Raw genomic sequence first — 21,040 nt, forward strand, 5'->3', positions numbered from 1 at the left:
ACCTTCTATGGCTGTCACTGGAACTGAGAGCCAGCTTTAGCTCTGAGGCTCGGCTCCAGCTCTGAGACCTCGGCTGCTGAAAGCAGATATCTGGGTTTGTTTGGCTTCTATAATTGAAACACTGTTGCAACTCCAGCTCTGAAAGCAGGTTTCTGGGGATTGTTTAGCTTCTATAATTGCAACATAGTTGCTTAGAGTGCAGCTCAGAGCTGGGCGGTGGCAGGCGGGGAACCTTGGCTTCCTCCATCACTGGAGCAAGCAAGCCTCCTGTTCGCTTCAGCTGCCTGGCTGCCGGCCGCCATCTTGGTTGGCAGTTAATTTGCATATCGCCCTGATTAGCCAATGGGAAGGGTATCGAAGTTACAGTTAATTACCATGTTTCTCTTTTATTAGATAGGATACTGTAATACAAGTTTTGTGATTAGCTTTGGGGCCATTATTAAGTCAAATAAGGGCTACTTGAACACAAGCACTGCGATACTGTGACAGTCCATCTGATCTCGTCAGTGAAGTGACTCACCGTTGGGGACCTTGTACGCATGGATGAACTTGACAAAGGGATGAGTCAGGTCCCTGGTGAAACAGTGAGACAGGGCAAGATTTCTTCACTCTACTTAGAACAGCATGCAATTGTTTATTTCTGGAATCTTCTACTTCATATTTCCAAACTGAAATTGACTGCAAGTGACTGATTCTGTGGAAAACAAAACCACAGATAAAGGGGGTGGGGGCCTACTGTACCTTTGTTGATTGTACATCTCAGAATTTGAAGCCTGGAGCAAGGTCTTGAATTCACAAGAAACAAGAAATGCAAAAACATTGAAAATAGCAGCATAATGGGAACTTATGAGGCTGAGAGACACTTCAAGGGAAACAGACACGACATGGATTTTCTGAGATCACAGAGTACAAACTCGAGAGGAGAGCATCAACCTTGAAGGAGTAAACTAAGTTGGGAAGAGTTGGCTAAAGCCCTGGTCAAATAGGGTTCTATTCCTCACCATCTCTGTCAATCCCAAGCTTTTACCTGTTGTTACAGAAACAGGCAGGGGAGATATTTGAGATATTTAATAAATAAAATGGTGAGGTCTGACCCATCAGAACGATGTGGACCAGAATGTCGGAGCAGGAGCTAGAGAGCTCCTGCCAGGCTAGGTCCAGGGAGACCCCAGCACTGGGCCCAGCAGCTGGGGCATCAGAGCCACAGTCAGGACAGATCATCACAGTAGTTCACAGGTTGAACCAGCTGAATGTCTGCCCTGCTCACAGGCCCTGCTTTTGTTCTACTTGTTTCCTCTCTGCCAACCCGATATGAGATGCTCTTTATGCCGCAGCCTAAGCATCTAATTCCATATTACCCCAGAGTGGTTGTCTGTTGCTTAACTGGCCCCTTCACTATTGTAAGAACCTTGGGATAAAGGGGTCTTTTTCTCTGTGTTTCTGCATCTAACACTAAAGTAGGAGTGCTGGGACCCTGGAAGAGGTGACCTCTGAGAGATGTTTGTGTGAGATAAAATTCAGACATGCAGAAAAGAGGAGAACTGGTTCTGCAAGCTATGGAAATGGAATGAAAGAAGGCAGAAAAGTGAGCAGTGAAGGGCTGTGGTAGAAAGAGGCAGAACTGAAGTCCGGCTGCTTAAAGGAAGGAAGAAGGGCAGCAGCAGGGACAAAGTCTGAAAGGTATTCTGAAACCAAACTGTAAAGTGACATCAGTGACGGGCTAAGGAAATCAAACTGCATGACGTGGACATGCAGAGAGGTAAAAGTTAGAGACAGGCAGATCGTCTGCAGGTGTGTAATGTATTGAGTGGGAAAGAGTCTAAGGTTCGGGGCCAGTAAAGGGTTGTTTCAGTTGTCTAGGCAGGAGGCAGTGTCATAACTTGACCTTAGCAGGTAATGACAGTGGGAAAGACATTGTGGAGTGTGACTTACAGCCCTCAGTAACTGATCGGAAGCACAAATCGTGAAGGGTGAGAATCAAAGATGATGGCAAAGCTGTGAGCCTTGATTCCTGGGAGAATGCTGCTCCCTCCACAGCATGAGTTATTAGGTGAAGGCCCGGTTGGGAGGAGGCAATGAAGGGTTACACTAAAAGCATTTGAATCCCTTGGACTAGGCAGAAAACCAAAGGGAGGGTTGCAACAAACAGTCACAAATGTGGGATCAGAGCTCAGGGGACATCAGAGCTCAGGAGACATCAGAGGATAAACTCAAACAGACTTCAATTTTACTGAACGTAAGAAGATGGCCCTAGTGGGTTTGGATCAGTGGAGAGAGCATCAGCCTGCGGACTGAAGGGTCCCGGGTTCGATTCTGATCAAGGGCACATGCCTGGGTTGCAGGCTCAGTCCCCAGTGTGGGGCATGTGGGAAGCCGCCGATCAAGATCAATGATTCTCTCTCATCCTTGATGTTTTTGTCTTTCTCTCCTTCTCCCTTCCTCTCTGAAATAAATAAAAATAAATTTTAAAAAAATTAAAATAAAAAAGAAGATGAAGCTTCTGTGGGCAGGTTTGGATCCTGGCTGTGGCACTCACTTCCTCATTCCCCGAGGCTCTCTGCTGCTCCATGGGTCTTGGAGAAAGGTGGGCAGGCACCTGGTGGCTCCTGAGCCGCCTAACTGGGCTGCCATCATGCCGAGCTGACTTCCAAGAGGCCAGGCGAGAGCAGAGGCAGCCATTACCCAGAGCTTTTCTAACCTCTGGAGAATCACACTTTTAAAAGCTTTCAAGAGTGTTATTTATAAACCAGTGGACATGGAGAGAATATTTTATACAACAAACACTTATACACGAGCAAAATGCATTAGCCATGGCTAGGAAATGCTGGGCTGTTCAGAGAAGTTTTAGCATAACCAAAGAGACCCCCTGTCTCCAAGAAACAAATCGCTTTTTTCTCTCTAAGTACACAAGACGATATTGATCTAAAACTGACATTGCCATTGTTCTGACACAAATCTCAGCTCATCACGTAGAATGTTCCTGTATTCTGGTATGATTGGGTTTACTTGTGATTAACTTTGTTTACTTTTGCTGAGTACCAACAAACGATTTCCTTTTTCAAAAAGGGATTTTTAATTTCTTAGTTAAACAAATTTTTTCTAGGCTACTTCTAGACTGGACATTTTGAAAAACTAAGAGTTTCAACAGTCACGTGCCCTCAAAACAATAATTGTAACATCTGACCTTGTGTAAGAGCACACTTTCACAATTAACCATTTCATTGCACCAAAACAATTATACCACATTCACTTGGACAATTTCCTTCTTTCCTGAATTTACTTATATTTCAATTAAAAAAGTAAAATTAAGCAAAATGATCAAGTGTTTATGTTCTGGAGTCAGACTCCCTCAGTGTGGGTCCTGGGGCCCTGTAAGAGCTTTCCGCGCCTGCCACAACCACGTAACGTAGAATGGGCGGCTTAAGGTGGCAGCAATGTACTTTCTCACAGTCCTGACACTACAAGTCCCAAGGCCAGGTGTCAGCAGGCCATCCTCCCTCTGAAAGCTCCAGAGAAGAATTCTTTCTTGTCACTTTAATTCTCTGGTGCCCCAGACATTTCTAGGCTCGTGGCAGCAACACCCCAATTCCTACCTCTCTCTTCACATGGAGGTCTCCCTTCTGTCTGTCTGTGAGTCCATTCTGTCTGTCAGAAAGACACTTGCAGAGCATTTAGGAACCACTCCAACCGAGGATTACCTCATCTCAAGGTCCTCAAGTTAATTACATCTGCAAAGGCCCTTTTCCAAATAAGGTTACTTGTACAAGTACCAGGAGTTAGGACCTCGACATATGGTTTTTTGGGGGGGCAAAATTCAGCCCCATTGCTAGTTGTGTGGCCTTAGGCAACTTACTTTACATCTCTATGCTTTCATGTCCTCACCTGTAAAATGGAATGCTAATAGGGCTAAACAATTATGTAAGTAAATATTACATTTAAACTAGTTAGCACAATGCTTGAAACATTAATATTGTCTATTATCCTTAGCTTGGATAATGGAAGAAAGAAATAAACAAAACAAGATCAAATTATGATACTGTTCTTTACCATGCACTATACTTTGCATTTCTGTAGTATGTATTTTCCATATTAGGTTTTATACAATATTTCTTTCATTTCAGCTTTCTTAATGAAACAGAAAGTGTTTTAAGTATCATGCTATTCTGTTTTTCAACTGAATAAACTGAGGCACAGTGTGGTTACGTCATTTCCACAAGTTGGCAGCAAAGCTTAAACACTGGTGGTCTGACTGTACACCCAGCGCTCTTTCTATTCTGACAACATACACAGGAAAGTTATTTTACATTTCTATGACAACCCATTGTTCTATAGCCAACATTTTAAAGAAGGGATCATGACAGAGATCTTGATTTGAAATATACCTATAACAATTAATAAAGGAGAGAGATTAGAAAAGCAAGATGAATTTAAAAAGGGGGAGAAGAAAATATATTTATAAAGTGATTAAAGGTAGGCTTTATTTAAAATGTCCTTTCCTTCAAGTTTCATATTTACTATTTCAGTATGTTTGGCCCAAAATAGGTTACCAGGCAACCTCTTCAGGCAAATCCCCTTGAATCTGTTCCTCTCCCCACAGCACCCCCACTCCCAGTATCGTGGGGGGTTAGAACCACAGGCAGAGATGTCCACAGGGGAGCTGTTATTCACTTTGTCCCCTTCCTAACCTTGCTTGGTGCCAGTTAACAGAGGTTCCAGCTCAGCCTCCAACACTTCAGGGAACACTGGGGCAGAACCAGGTAAGAAACAGGCAATAAAAAAGCAGTAGGAAGAAACCTGGAATTTAATTGTTGTTGTCAACCACAGTGAGGACAACTCCACTCTATTTTGTTCAAAAGTTTTTCCTTGATGGGGAACAATATATCTATTGAAAGGAAAGCACATGAAGGGGAGATTCTGGCTTTCATCCAGATCACTCAGCCTCTAATTCTAAAATCCCCCTGTGAGCTCCTGCTAGAAGCCAGAGTTGCTTCATAGAAAAGAAAGAACAGAAGAAAAAGTATAAGGAGGCAGTGAGATGATTAGGTGGGGACACAGTCTTATCAATTTCATTCTCAAATTTGGAGTATGAGGCAATGAAATATGAATAAATATGGGTATTACCACCTCCTTTGGAAATTGGACTCACACTGTTTAAAGTCATTTTAATAATTCTGTGCTTTATTCTATATTGTATTTTCCAAATTGCTCTAGAGAGCCTGAAGGCACACATACAATGAAATCATTCAGCAAAAGTCCTTTAAACAATTGATAATAGCAGTAAAATGAAAATGAGCCACATCTAACTCTAAACCACATTAAGGTAGTTCTTTGCCCTTCTATGACATTTACCTTGAAGTGACTAACTTCTGAGTAAGAATTAATTAAATCCCACAACTGGAATGAGGGGCACAATTCCAGACGAGTACAATTCAATCCTGTTATTCACAGATTGGGCCACACCTGCGTCCGATTATGCCCAGGTGTCCATGAGAATGTCATCATCTGTCACTCTGTAACCCCAAACACAGCCAGAGACGTCACAGATTGGGCCACACCTGCGTCCGATTATGCTCAGGTGTCCATGAGAATGTCATCTGTCACTCTGTAACCCCAAACACAGCCAGAGACCTGATTAAATGACTGACTCAGGAACATTTTGCTTTTGTTTTCCTCATCTTATCCCATGCTGCCTCTCAGCTCTTAGTCCCAGAGGACGTTCATCTAATCCTACATGTAAAGCATTTATTACATCATTTGACATAATAATTTCCAAAACTCAACTGCTTCTCATTTCTCCAATCTGTCTTCAATGATCGAACTAAACAAAATGTGTCCGTGTACTGTTAGGAGCTATTTCAACTAAGTGTTGAGAGACTGGTCTTTCTTCCTGCCTTCAGTACTGGATCTTATTTAGTTATGTTATATTTCTGGAAATGGTACTTTTTTAAAAATGTGATTTCACTCTAATTGGAATGTGGAGTCTGCAGGGCATATGTCTTCCAGGAGCTGGACTGGAAGCTCAAAGCAGGAAATAGCCAAATATCTATCAGATGGCAATGTTAGCTCATTGAGTCACCACTGTTTTCTCTTCCATTTGAACAGGAACATTTAATTGGCATATAGACCATTTGGGCAACTCTGTGCCCTTGTTTTTTAGCCACTTCATGTCTCATTTCCTATCTGCCGAGTTAAATCTGACACCCCATCTCGTGGGTCAGGTAGACTTTGTTAACATCATCTGCCATGTGCAGAACATGCTTCTCGGGATCATGGCCAAATCAAAGACCTTCCTTGCCCACCTGGGATAGATGCGGAGTCTAGCCCAACTGGAAAGACAAGAGACTGTACAAATAAGACACAGAGGTCACACATAGAGCTTATTATGGCTTCAAGCGAGCTCTGGCTGAGCCAACCAAAGTGAACTTCAGATTTAAAGATGAGTTTTATGAAAAGGCTTCAAAGAGGCTGGGAGTTTTACAATGTATTTTAAATGTTAGAATTTAGAGGAAACAAATGTAGAGAAATGAAGAGGCAGGTTCAGTGAGAAAAGGGTGCACTAGGAGCAGAAAAGAATCTCGGAATGAGAAAAGCACAAGGAGATGAGCTGCTGCACGCATAAAACAATTTGGAAATGATGGGAGTCCAAAGCAGGTAGACTTTTCCCACAGCCTCTCCAGAGAGTCAATAAGAAAAATATATTCTTGAAAGACTAATTGCTCTTCTGTTATGTTACATTTTGTTAAGCGTATTACAGATGCCTCTTCTGACTCAAATGATAAAAACAATGGATAACATGTCCTCATTGCTAACCGCTAAAGAAGGATGAGTCAGTAATGGTCATATCGCTCATCTATTTCTTACAGGAACCACAAAAGCAACTCTGTGTCCATGGAAGTTTGTAAGTAAAGGAGCTACTGAGATGATTCCGGAAGGCCCCTACTTTTAATGAGAATATAGCAGGTGAGAAAAGACCCACACTACAGCTTCCGAAGGGTAGACATCAGAGGAACACTGTGCTATTACACAGCTTAGATGCCTGTCCCGGGAATGGAACCTCCATCTGCCCCGGTATTGCTAATCCGCACACAGAGCACAGGTCTACTTCTCAGGTAGCCCACAGAGTTCTCCAAACCACAGGGTCAGCCCTTCTTTATCATTTGCCATTTAAAGAAGTCTCTTCCATAAGCTGTGTCGCCAAATCCTGAGTGGAACTGAGAATTTCTTCTCCTTTGACCACTGCCTATTCCCCACTAACACTGCTGTTAAGGATTTCCGAGCTAGTGGAGCAGAGAGCCCGGGGTCCCCAGGAGCCTCTTTTCTCAGGGTTCTTTCTGCTCCACGGACTAGTCTCTAACCCTCATCATGACCAATGGCCCAGGAAGCTCAGGGGCTTCGTAGGAGGGCTTTGCTTCAGATATTTTTGCTTGTTCTTTGGGGCATTAAAAAACGCCTGCTGGTTTCACCTACCCTCAAAGTATGTTCTCCTGGCTCATCTTCACTCAGACTAAAAGCAGTAGAGCAGAGGCTTATTCGCTTTTTCATCCATTTTTTCATTGACTCAATAAACACTACTCCTTAGTCCTTACTCTGCACAGGACACCGTGCTAGGTTTAGTTGCAGGTGGTCTCTGGGCTGTGGGCTGGGCGAGCACTCCAAGGCTCGCCATGTGCATGGATACCACCCACTCCTTTCCTGTCCAACCTGGTCTGAAAGTCATTGGTTCACGCGTGCATAGAAAATGAGAAGGCCCAGTGTCCTCCAGGTCCAAAACTAAAGGATGAAGGGACTTCAGAGAAGTCAGTCATAAGCCACTCATTATGTCACTCCCCAACAAGTGCCCTCCTCTTCTCACTTCAGACACAACTACTCCAAAGACAGTCTTCGAGCAAACTTCTGTAAGCCAAGTCCTCACTGGGCATGCCCACTGCCCGCACTGCACCTCCGCAGACACGTTACCTCTCTGACATCAGCAACACTATTGATGAATGGGTGAAGGAGATGAGAATATTGGCCAATTATGATAGAGTGAGAAATGAGCAAAAAGGAGGAATCGAGAAGTAGAAAAGCATAAAACGATTATGTTCATTTGACCTTGCCATGTTTGTTGTTTGTTTCTTCAAAAAGAGGAAGGAGGCACTACTCTCTCCATTTCCTAAGAAAATAAAAACTTAGTGGACAAGTGATGTGCTTTCTAAGGATGGTGCTAAATAAGCAGGCAGCCTAGATCTCCTCCTTGGAAGTTTCGGGTTGCACGAATTCCTTATTATCACCTTCAAAAGGTTCTCTTTCCCATCTAAGCCCCCAAGTAAGACACGTGTTAGCTCTGACTTCTATAGCATCTGGTCCTAAGTGAGAATGGCCACTGGAATTTGGAGGCTAGAAAGCAAGAGAAGCTTCAAGGATTCTCTTAAGAGAAGAGACATAATACTTATCTGTGTGAAAAAAGAAAACCACCAAATATCTGCCCTTCTCTCTCCAGTCTCCTGCACACACACACAGACGCCCAAAACTGGCACTGTTAGTACATCTTCTGAGGAGGCAAAATGAGTAAATCTAACAAGAACTCATCTTCAGGGGAAAACAGATGGTATATAATTTGCTCTGTGAGTCAAAAGAATTCTTAGAAAGAATAATAATAATAATAATCTATTGACAGTGCAAACACATTATTGGCACCTTCTGTCTTATTTTTTTTCTTTGCACAGAAAGTAATTAAGATGACACCAAGAATAACTGCCTTGCCTGTTCACAGAAATCAGACCTAACAAGTCAAACAGGTAAAACCAGCACTTCTTCCCCCTCCATCTTCCTTTACTGCCTCCCGCAGCCTTCCCCACTGGGGATGCCCAGTGTTCTGTTGAATCCCTCTGGCCTGTCTTCTTCTTGAAGGCAGCTTCTGACAGGCAGGGTTGAAGGACTTTTGAGATGCACTCCCACCCATCAGCCTGACAGGTAACAGCACCTCCCCAGGGCCTCGGCACACCAGCCAGGCTAATATCAGAGAAAAGGACGTGTGGCAATGTGCCAGCCATTGCCCTGCATCCACCGTATGTACTCACTTGCAGGAGTAAACAGGGGACGCTCGTTATAATCTGGAGGATGCTAACCGCAGTTCAGTGCACATTTGTGGGTGTGCTCACAAGGTCGGCTTAGAAAAATGCATTTCACATATTTCTCTCATTTTTTAAAATTTCTTTAGCAGGAAAAAAAAGGATAAAGTTAGTCTTCTTAGAAGAAAGTACTGATGACACTCGACACATTTTTCCTCTTTCAATCAACAGCACAGAAATGAAGTCTATTCTTTGGGTTCAGACTTTCAGCACAAGACGAATAAATGACAAGCACATAAAAGTGGTCAGGAGAAATAACACTTTTCTCTAGCTTGACCTCAGTGAATAGGAAGAAACACTGCAAATGCAGCTTAGCATTTGCCAAATCCTATCTGCTAAACACTGTGAAATCGAACCCCCCTCTTCAGCTTCTACCCCCAGGTTTCAGATTTTCATTCCCACAAAAATTTTCCAGCCACACTGTTTGGAAGATGGAAGAATAATATTAAGGTGCAATTTAAATCTCAGTGGTTTGCTGAGAAGATTGACATATGATAAACTTGTTTTCTTGGAGGAGGACTTCCAACTTGTTTTTACCCCAGATCCTTGTAAGATGAAAAACAAACTAATCCCCACTGTTAATAGCCAGAAGAAAACATTTGTCATTTATTAAAGAGGTTATTGTAAAAATAAAAATGCCATTTGCCCTACCTGGTTGTTAACCAATGGAAGCAAAGTCCACCACTCAACCCTGAGATGCCTTGTTATTTAAAGTGCAAAGACTCCTGGTGCTTTTTTTAAAAAAATTTTTTTTAAGTAACCTGAACACATACACTAACATTTCTCTGATAAAAACGGATGTGGAACACACCACAGCCTTCCTTGACACTGCTTTTTTTTTCTTTTTTCTTTTTTAATCTTGTCGGTATTTGAAGTGGGAGAAAGTTTGGCTGCAGTTGTAGGTATTTTGGGTTCACCGTTAGATTCAACTCAGCCAGGACCCTGCAGTCCAATTACCACAAGAACATAGGGTTTATGTCATTTCTTCTTTGTTCACCACCCTCTTCTTCTTTGGGTTTGGAGGGAGAATTATTGAGCTATTCTGTTCATCACAGCATCCCTGTGTCCTCTGCTCTTTGTTAGCCTCATAGAAAAGTATGATTTGAAGTTTGTATTGGTGTTTCTTTTTGTTACCATGGGGAGCAGAGGGCTTTCATATCCTTGTAAATCCTAGCCGGAAGTACAGCCTTTTCTATATATATTTGACACCAATTAAAAATGATGAAAACCCAAACCCAAAGAAATATGCATATTTCTAGCTTCTCTTGAAAGTAGGTTCTCTTGAACGCACTTGGCCTGTATTCCTATAGACAGTGATTACTCACAGCTTAACTCAAGGTGGGCACCCTCCACTTCAGCCCTGTCCCTCCACTCCCATCATCCAGTCCATGTCCCATTACCTCTGATTTCTAGTCTTTTATTTTTTAATATTTTATTGATTTTTTACAGAGAGTCACGTCCCATTACCTCTGATTTCTAGTCTTTTATTTTTTTAATATTTTATTGATTTTTTACAGAGAGGAAGGGAGAGGGATAGAGAGTTAGAAACATCGATGAGAGAGAAACATTGATCAGCTGCCTCCTGCACACTCCCTACTGGGGATGTGCCTGCAACCAAGGTACATGCCCTTAACCGGAATTGAACCTGAGACCCTTTAGTCCACAGGCCGATGATCTATCCACTGAGCCAAACCGGTTAGGGCTGATTTCTAGTCTTTTGAATATTCATCACCAGATCTCATCAGGGCTGAAAGGAGAGTCCTGCAGCAGGGTTTTAAAACAATTTCTGATTCTTTCAAACCCATGGATGATAAAAGTTAGGTCAAAAGTATCTTGAGTGACTGTCAATCTTTTATGGTTCAAGTCTTTAATCACATTTGGCAGATAATTTATCTCCCTGACAACAAAGTAGAAATAACTACAAGTGGGTATCTCTTGATCTGCAATAGAATTTCCCTGCTCTGAGAAGATATACAAACTCAGAGTCTAGGGAAGTTGCCCTTAAATATCCATGTTATGAGCTGTTAGCCTGAAATACTGTCTGATAATGACCAGGTAACAAACTTATCTTTGACCTTTGTTTTAACCCAATATCAGTATTTCTCTTAGAACCTTCTCAAACTTAGTTTGAGAGTCACCATTATAGGAGCTTCTTCCATACAATTCCTTACTTCTTGGACTTCTAATCGGTATCAATTTCAAGCACGAAGCTCCAGCCTATTTTTCTCTATGTGTATATTCTTTTCATCATCTGGATTTGGTATGCTCCCAAACTATGCCCAAGTTTAGTACATTTAAATAAATTCAAACAGGATAAGTTCTCAAAAAAAAAAGCCTTTTATCCAAAATAGCAGTAACCCTCATATTGGAAGGACACCAGCAAAGAGCTATCAAGAAAACAGAATTCAAAACTCATAATTAGGACTTAAATGACATGCTTTATCCAGCACCAACATTTATTCCTGTAACTAAACTATTATTTTGTACAACTATTCTGCAGCCAATCATGAGTTTCTTGGGAACAGAGACTTCATCTTATTCATCATATGACCTCAGAACCTCGCCCACTGCGAGGCATGGAGTGAAAGTTCAATATATATATATATATATATATTTAGAGAGAGAGAGAGAGAGAGAGAGAGAGAGAGAGAGAATGAGTAGATTCTAAGAAGTAGTCTTTTTTTGAGCTATGCTGGTTGCAAGAGCAGAAAAAACCAAGGGGCTCAACAGCACACACTATTGCTGATTTATGAAAGTAATGGGTTAAAAGATTTCAAAACCATATGTGTGTTGTAACAGACCTAGAATGTCCTAAATATATTAAGATTTAGGCTGTAGTGAAGGTGGGGGTAGGCGGTGGGGAAACTCTGCAGAGAGAACCGCTCATCCTTTGTTAACTATGAAATCTGCAGCTGCCCCGGAAGTAGCCCTGCTTTGGTGAAACTCCCTGCTGGACAGGGTTCACTTGATGGACATTACAGGTCAGCCTGTATTATCAGGGCAAGAATAGCAGGGAAAATAATGCTGAGCCAATGTGCCCATTAGGTCTTAGGAATTATAAGCCGTAAGAGATAACAAGCCACGTGGCCCAATGATAGCAGAAGCTGTGGGAAATGGATGAAATTTGTGTGAATTTTTGAGCACTATCCATTTTATCTATCTTCTCTGTGTGTTTTTATTCAGTAATTTTTTATTAAAGTATAATTGACATTATTAAATTAATTTGAGGTGTATAGCATAGTAATTCCACCTTTATGTCCATTGCAAAATGATAACCACAGTAAGTCTAGTTACTCCATTTTACCTTTCTTGGTGATATTTTACAACATGTGTTTTTCCTTGATTTAGAGCCACATCCAATTCACAATGGTTCATTGTTGAGGTGGTTTCTCTCCTTCCAACTCCTAAATTCTAAATACCTTGGCAAGGTTGGCACTTTTTCAACCGATGTTTTCCATAGACCTTTTCACTATAGAGTTTGATTTTTTAAGTAATTCCTGAGATGAAAAATTAGCTTGGAATAATTCCTCTTAACTATTTTTAAGTAAAGTTGATTTTATTTCTTTATGAATTAGAAAAATGGGTAAAAGGTAACTAGGAAAACCTGATTTATAAAATTTTCACATTAAATCAGATTATAAATGGATAGAAAACACTACTTGCAGGCAGAACTTGAGCAAGCTACTGGGTCTCTTCCTGCCTCAGTTGTACCATCTGTCAAAAAGTAAGATGGCACTCAATGACTAAGTTGTCATTTTAGGATTAACACTAAAAATGAAATTTCCTGCCAGCCTTAAATATTTTTAAATAAAATGTTGGTTGAAGTTTAATGCCTGTGAAGAAAAGTGCATAACTTATCTTGCTTAAAGAATTGTCACAAAAAGAAGTCAACCATATAAGTACAATCTTGATGAAATCAAACATTATAGCACCCCAAGTCTTCCTCATGGCACACCCCATCGCTACCCCCACCCCCAAACACAACCACTGTCCTTACTTCTAACATCATTGCTTTTGAACATCATAAAAATGAAACTGCATCATATGTATTTTTCTGTTTGTAAGCCATATATCTGTCGATAATTTGATGCTTATCAAAATTCAGATTTATTAACATGGATGACCAACGACTTTGCGCTTATACCTCTTGTCATTCAAGATTATTAGGGGAGGAAAAAGTGACTGTTTTGAGTGGGGAGGTACTTAACATAGAAAATTGGCTGAGGGAACGCAGGACCACATTAGGAGACCTGGAGACACAGTGATTACAGGAATTACAGCCAGTGGCCTCACCTCCTGTCAGGGAACTCAAGCGCCGAAGGAAGCCATCAGTGATGATCTCGCTCTCCATCCAGGGCTGTCCCGGGAGAAAAATACATTCCCCACTCCCACCTTCCAAGCCTCACCTAAGTTCCTTTCACGGCAGATTTAACCTAGAATTCTACTGGGGAGAGACTCAGGAAAATGTCTTTCTGGCTCTCTCTCATGTGATGCGGACGAGAACGCAGTAACAAGCATGATGCCGGCTAAAATCAGATCATCTGGCAGAACCTGAGACACTTTTAAAGTAGCTGATGAGGGACCATCGGCCTGATCTGCTAAATCTTTCCTAAGTCTTCAGATCCATATCCAACACAAAGCCTATAGTGCCCTCCTTGGGGATACTGGAAAGTCTGCTTCTATTTTATTTCTTTCAAGACCAGCGAATTAGAAAGCCCTCTTGTCTTATTTTGCAGACTGCAAGGCAGCCTTTGAAAAAATGCAGGCCTGTGTAAAATCATTGGAGGGTCCCCCAAATTAGACCACATTGAATGTGGCCACTTTTCACTGACCATGTCTTTCAGATGGTGACACCACCTCTCAGGGAAGACATGGTTGAAAATAGTTACTACAGTGGGGCCTTGACTTACGAGTTTAATTCGTTCCGTGACAGAGCTCGTAACTCAAATTACTCGTATGTCAAATCAAAAAGTGAACGAGTGAGACACGTGATGCTGGGCTGATGTTGTGGCATTCACTGTGACGTTCGCTGCGCCAACTAGCGGTGGGGTATCTGAAGCTGACTCGTAACCCGAATTTTAGCTTGCAACTCAAAGCAAAAAATCTGTGGAGAGACGGCTCGTATCTCGAAAAACTCGTTAGTCGGGACACTCGTAAGTCAAGGCCCCACTGTATTCCCCATCCTCTGCTAACAGAAACTATTTTCTCCTCTCACCTAGGTTTCCAACCTTAGAGGCTGCCCTGTCCTCACAGAGGAATATCAGAGCCAAGAGTTTTGTTTGTTTGCTTTTCTATGCATCTAATATCCTGACAATCTCATCTGCTGAGGGGCCTGGTGACCAGGCAACACCAGACATGCTCCAGTTGTGAGGTCCTCAATCCACTATTCTGTGCTACTCTGGTTCAAAGACAGAACTTCAGAGACTGGATTTGGATCTTTATTATCACAAGCAGATCCCTGGACCCACACCCTTCTCATTGATCATCAGAGATTCCGGGATAAGTGCCCCTCAGAGGATTAGAACAGCAAATCTCACCTAAGAATAAGATCAAAGTCAGTTTCCTGTTTTTCTTGCAGAAAAAAGAAAATGGAAGGAGATAGCTTTTTTTTTTCTGGTGACAGTTTATTTTAACCCAGACTCTTTCTCCATTTGTAATTTAGTCTCACTTGTGTATTCAGAAGCATTGCCAATTCGGATGGGTTTCTTGGGCAGGGACTAACAAAGTTAAACACAGATGTGCTGGTGCCTAAAGTCCTTAAGAGTCCAGCCGGACCTGAGCTGGTAAAATAAACTCAGGGAGGACTGTCTGGACCCGCTTTTCTAGAGACAAAGTGCTCATAAATAAGCATAGAATTAACAGGCCTCCTGGGCCAAAGTCAGAGGCAACCTGGGGTCAGGGACTTACAGAGGAAGATACTGTCTATGGTACATTTGCTATGAGAAAGTACAGAATCGGATATTCTGGCTCTTAATATCAGGCTATCACAAGGAAAAGTGGTCCAGATTAGCACTGCCCTTCTCAGCACTTTTTATAATAAATGCTTCACTTACTGGAAATATGACTATCAGGTTGCAAAAGATAAAAATGACACTCAAATTCGAGGTCAAACCACACAGTGTATAATTCCCTTCTATTAGCTAAACAATCAGTTCTAATTATACAGATGAAGGGGATAATTGTTTTCCCAGATGGTGCCTCAATCTCTAGTGATTTACAAAGTACTTTTACACACCTCAGCCCACCACCATGGTGTGTGTGCCCGTGACACGGTGGGTCGAACTGAAAATAGTTTTGTCAGTTTTAAGTACAGTGGGGCCTTGACTTACGAGTGTCCCGACTAACCAGTGTCCCGACTAACGAGTTTTTTGAGATACCAACTGTCTCTCGGCCAATTTTTTGCATTGAGTTGATAGAGTAATTTGAGTTAACGAGCTCCTTAACGAGCTCCTTAATGAGCTCGGTCTCCGAACGAATTAAACTCGTAAGTCAAGGCCCCACTGTACCTTCCTCTCCCCTCTGGGTAGCATTAGCTTTTGTGTGGCCCAGCAGACATTATTGTCAGTTGTCTCTTCCAGGGATAGGACCCCTCTAAAGAGGCCAATGGACTAGAACTATGTCACTAACACATGAGGTGAGAGTCCCTCAGCCTCTCTGGGTTTCAGCTTCTTCCTATGTGTGTTCTGTATATGTTGCCAAACTTGTGGTAATCCTCACCCACTAATACAGGGGTTCTCAACCTTGTCTGCACATTAGAATCACCTGGGAATCTTTTTAAAAACCTGATTTCTGGGCCTCATCCTCCGGAAATTCTGTTTCTTTGTTATGGGGTGGGGCCACAACATTAGTAACAAAGAAACAATTTCCGGAGGATGAGGCCCAGAAATCAGGATTTTAAAAAGATTCCCAGGTGATTCTAATGTGCAGCCAAGGTTGAGAACCACTGCACTAATAAAAAATGATAAGAATGAGATTGTGTGGCTGTGGGACTTCTTTACTCTGTGGTGGGAATATAAATTAGCGTGACTTTTTGTTGGCATTGTGTACTACAACTTAAAGTGTATATTCCATTTTATACACAAAATTTTATATCTGATAAATAATCTATCCAATGAGATAGTCACACAAATATGTAAAGACTTACAAAGATGTTCATCACAATGAGAAACAACCTATACCCACCAAACATGGGACTAGTTAAAAAAATAGGGTACATAATGAAAGAGAATCTATGCATCTACTAAAAGAACCATGGAGATTTATATTTGTAGAATTGAGTAGAAGCATCGAGGCATATTTTTTAAAGAAAAGGAATTATAAGCAGCATAGTTGACATAATCTCATGTATGTGTAAATCCAATAAATACAAGATCCTGCTATAATCCCATCTCAGCAGTGCGGCATTTAGAGAGAGAAGCAGTCCAGCTACCAGAAGGCATTACAAAGTAATTTCAGCCTTTGCTCTCAACTTTCAGAAAACATTAAGGAACATATAATTCTTATCCCACAGCACCATATACTAAAATATCCCCTGTATCCCACCTTCATCTTGTTCTCCAACTCTTTACACCAAAATAGCTCCTGAAGGCTCTCTCCCCACAGCCTTTTCCTGCCACAATCATAAACTTCACCCCAAAATTGATCAATCACCTCTCATAGTCTCTGGTTCCTCCTCCTTAACTGATTTGCATAATCTGAATAATAAGGTGGGGAGAGAAGAAACTGCTAAGTGAACAAAATTTCCTTCCCAGGGAGTAAGAGGAAAAGAGAGTGGCCATGTGTATACTATGATGTGTCAACTTAGTAGCAAATACAAAATTATTGTACTGATATCTACATATATATACAAAGACGTGTCTTCAAGGATGCTGATAAAATCTTAACAATAATACTCTCAGCAGGGAATTCCATGTGCATTTTTTTAATATATTTTATTAATTTTTTACAGAGAGGAAGGGAGAGGGATAGAGAGCCAGAAACATTGATGAGAGAGAAACATCGATCAGCCGCCTCTTGCAGGCACCCCCCCCCCCACTGGAAATGTGCCCGCAACCAAGGCACATGCCCCTGACCAGAATTGAACCCGGGACCCCTCAGTCCGCAGGCCGACGCTCCATCCACTGAGCCAAACCGGTTAGGGCTGCATTTTGTTTTTAACATTATATCTCTCTATCTCTTTGAATTATTCATGATAAACATGTTTTGTTTAATAATCAGAATGAGTAATTCATATCAACATATAAAAAAGGGTTGTCATGATGCTCACAAGGAATAATGGATGTGAAAAAATAAATAATTTAAGTATAAATATATATATTTTAAATAAATACAGTGAGACCGTCTCTTCCTGTTTTCAACATTAATAAACTCCTTTATTTTGGAATTGCTTTAATTACCCCTACATGTTAGAGTTGGTCAGTAGCAGTGCAACACCCCCCTCTATTGCTAAACATGTTCTTTTACTACCTACCAATCAACCTGCTTAATTTGTGAGTTCACTGCATTGTGACTTGTGTAGGATCTAATAACTTACAAATCACATTAAGCAGTTCAAACTAATTTTAATGATTTTCATCCATTTGCCCTGGGAACCATCATTTTTATGGGTCTCTGGTGAATAGGGAGTTACATGATGTGTGTTTGTATCCATTTTAATCTCTCCACACCTACACGCCCCTGTACCTGTTTCTAAATAGATAGCGTGTTTTTGTTTTTATGGTTTGTGAACCAAACTTCCCTGAAAAGCAAGGTGCCTGCCTGTGCAGTTCCCAGCATTCTGACTCATGAGTCGTCTGTTGGCTGGGGAAATTCTGAAGAGGCATTTGCAACACTTCAGTGCGGGACAGTCCCACAACTGCTCCAACTAGTGCCAGACAACAGGCCCTCCGGGTTCCTGAGAAGGGAGATTGTTAGTCAGACTCTCCACTCAGAAAGGTCAAATAACACCCTTGCTTATGACTGGAAATTTTATCCTGGGAATTCTAGAAAGCTGAGTTTGTCACCTGACAATCATATTTACCTCTCAAAGTTCCTTCAGCATTATAATGAAATAACTGAATCGGTTCTAGTCATAGACAAGTTAAAGCGGGGCTCCTTGTGAGGAGAAGATCAATAACTGCAGGGGGAAATCCTGAAGGACCTTGAAAAACTGGAAAAGTGATTGGAAACAGGCTTTAATAAGCCACCCACGAAACAGAACATTCAAGGGGCAGAAAGCACCCACAGTAGGAACATGTCTAACTTTTTGGCCCCACAGATTCAGGTGTCAGGAAGGGACTATACTTTCCGTGATATTATAGAAATACTAGCAGCATTTCAGTGAATACAGCGAGGTCCATTTGCTTGCTTCCTTTTTATTCTTTTTGTCCTTCAGAGTCACTTGAGTAGCTCTCAGTCATGTGGCTCTGGCTGAGTAAGCCCCACTGAACTACAACTATGGAATAACACAACTTTTTTATTTCTCTCTCTCTCTCTCTCTCTCTCTCTCTCTCTCTCTCTTTCTCTTTTTCCATTGACTTTGGAGATGTTGCTCACCTTCTGGTAGGAAATAAACCAGCCTGGCCAGAAGCCTGAGTTCTCTACCCCCGAAGGAAGAGCTCAGCAGAGTCACTTCCCCAAGAAGACCTCTGACTTTCCTGACAGGTGACCTCCTTTTATGTAACCTCACCTGAACCACTCCAGCATCATCACAGTGTGGCTTTGTGTCTGTGCTGTTACTTTTTGTTTAATACCTCAGTGGTCCTCTAGGCTTTAAGGAACATTTAGGCAAAGACTGTGGCTCTCTTTGCTTTGAATGAATGAGTTGAAAAGATCTATTTAGGGTAATACCACTCAAGGTAAATGGGCAAGAGGATAACAAAATGTCCCAAATAAAGTTACCACAAAAGAGGGTAGTGAAGGCCTGGGGTGGGGGGTAGGGACGGGCTGGAGGAGGTCAATGGGGGGAAAGGGGGACTTATGTAATACTTTCAACAATAAAGATTTAAAAAATAAAATAAAACAAAGTTACCACAAAGGTAAAAAGAGATGGGGCCAGACTGTCACTGGATTTGAGTTAGAAACAGAGGAGATAGTTGTTTATTTTCTATGATTATTTTCTATGACTAGAACTAGTCATGACCCAGGAAGGCCTGTCCTGTGAACTGGGTAGGTATATCATCCAAGGAACAATCTCTATAATTGATATTACCTGGGCCTCAGATATCTAGACCAGGGGTGGGCAAACTTTGACTCGAGGGCCATAATGGGTTCTTAAACTGGACCGGAGGGCCGGAACAAAAGCATGGATGGAGTGTTTGTGTGAACTAATATAAATTCAAAGTAAACATCATTACATAAAAGGGTACGGTCTTTTTTCTTTTTAGTTTTATTCATTTCAAACGGGCCGGATCCGGCCCGCGGGCCGTAGTTTGCCCACGGCTGATCTAGACTGACACTATCTCAACTGAGCAACGGACAGAAGTGATCTTCCCTCAAAGCTTGCTGTTAGGACAGGGCTCTGACAAAACAGAGAAGCTTGCCAGCCTGCTAACCTGTTCTCAGACAGTGTTTGCCAACTAGAGTAAGCAGCATTCTGGACTCAACTTGCTTCAAATACGCAACTTGCTTCTCCTCCCTGCCAGCCTCTTCTACTGTGGGAGGGTTTCTGGGTCACCTCACCCCATGTGATCCTCACAATCAGTGGTTTGTACCCCCATAGGGCTCTCACCCACCTTATGTCCACATACGGATTTTCTTCTGAACCTGCCCTTGAGGAGATTAGCACCTTCTGAATGTCAGTACATGAAGAAATTGAAATCATTACAACTCAAAGGAACCTAGTCAGTTGGCTGGAACTCAGTGTCACTGAATACAGCCCAGGCCACCTTCAAATTACAACTTCTAAACTGCACCCTGACACCCTACACTCCCGTCTCTGCATTTCCAGCAAGGCCAACCTCTCCTAGGAGCTTTCTGCACTTCACCAGGAGCTTTCTGCCCTGATTCACATGGTCCATCCATATGAATCAGGAGACTGAATTTCCCCTTCCCACAATGCCTGTGAACACTGTAATGGATGCCAGGATACAGGATGAGAAGGAGGAACTAAATGTCTATACTGTTTGTCTGATTTTATAGTCACGAAAGGACTCGAGTACCACACCCTAGGAACTTCCAGTGCAAGTTATTTCCACCCAAGACTAGATAGAAGAACATTTTTGTTTTATAAATAAAGACTAAAAGAGAATGAGTCCATTACACTCATCCTACCAGTGCCACCTCTAGTTCTCAGTCCTATATGCTACCTTCCCAAAAATATAGATTGAATCACTCCACCTTTCAAGTTAAAAATCTCTATGTGCTTTTCAATCTCTACAGGATCAAATCCAAACTCTCTTCACATCCTTTTCTCATGCCTCTCCACATGTTCTTGAATTTTTGTTAGGCAAACCAATTTTTAAAATTTATTTTTAGATATCCTATCTAATAATAGAGAAACATGGTAATTAACCGTAACTTCGCTATCCTTCCCATTGGCTAATCAGCGAGATATGAAAACTAACTGCCAACCAAGATGGCAGCCGGCAGCCAGGCAGCTTGAAGCGAACAGGAGGCTTGCTTGCTTCAGTGATGGAGGAAGCCAACATTCCCCGCCTGCCGCTGCCGGCCTCTGAGCTTTCAGTTTAAGAAACATTGTTGCAATTATAGAAGCTAAAAAAAACCCAGAAACCTGCTTTCAGCCAGCTGGGCCTCAGAGCTGGAGTTGAAAGAGTGTTTCGATTATAGAACCCAAACAAACCAGATACCTGCTTTCAGCAGCCTAGGTCTCAGAGCTGGAGCCGAGCCTCAGAGAGAAAGCCGGCTCTCAGTTCCAGTGACAGCCATAGAAGGTAAATAAATCCCAGAATTAAAAAAAAGAAAAGAAAAAAAGGAGAGGTTTGGAGCTTCAG

General features: G+C 41.9%; 1 long non-coding RNA gene across 1 annotated transcript in view; it reads right to left on the minus strand.

Annotated features, from left to right (window-relative positions):
• Positions 1-21,040, minus strand: part of LOC102242381 — a 48,253-nt gene that overhangs the window by 1,875 nt on the left and 25,338 nt on the right. Inside the window, exon 2 of the long non-coding RNA XR_312988.2 lies at positions 521-694. This is a non-coding gene — a long non-coding RNA (uncharacterized LOC102242381). The remainder of the gene's footprint in view (positions 1-520; positions 695-21,040) is intronic.

This window comes from Myotis brandtii, unplaced genomic scaffold (assembly GCF_000412655.1).
Source record: "Myotis brandtii unplaced genomic scaffold, ASM41265v1 scaffold1018, whole genome shotgun sequence".
Classification (NCBI taxonomy): Eukaryota; Metazoa; Chordata; class Mammalia; order Chiroptera; family Vespertilionidae; genus Myotis; species Myotis brandtii.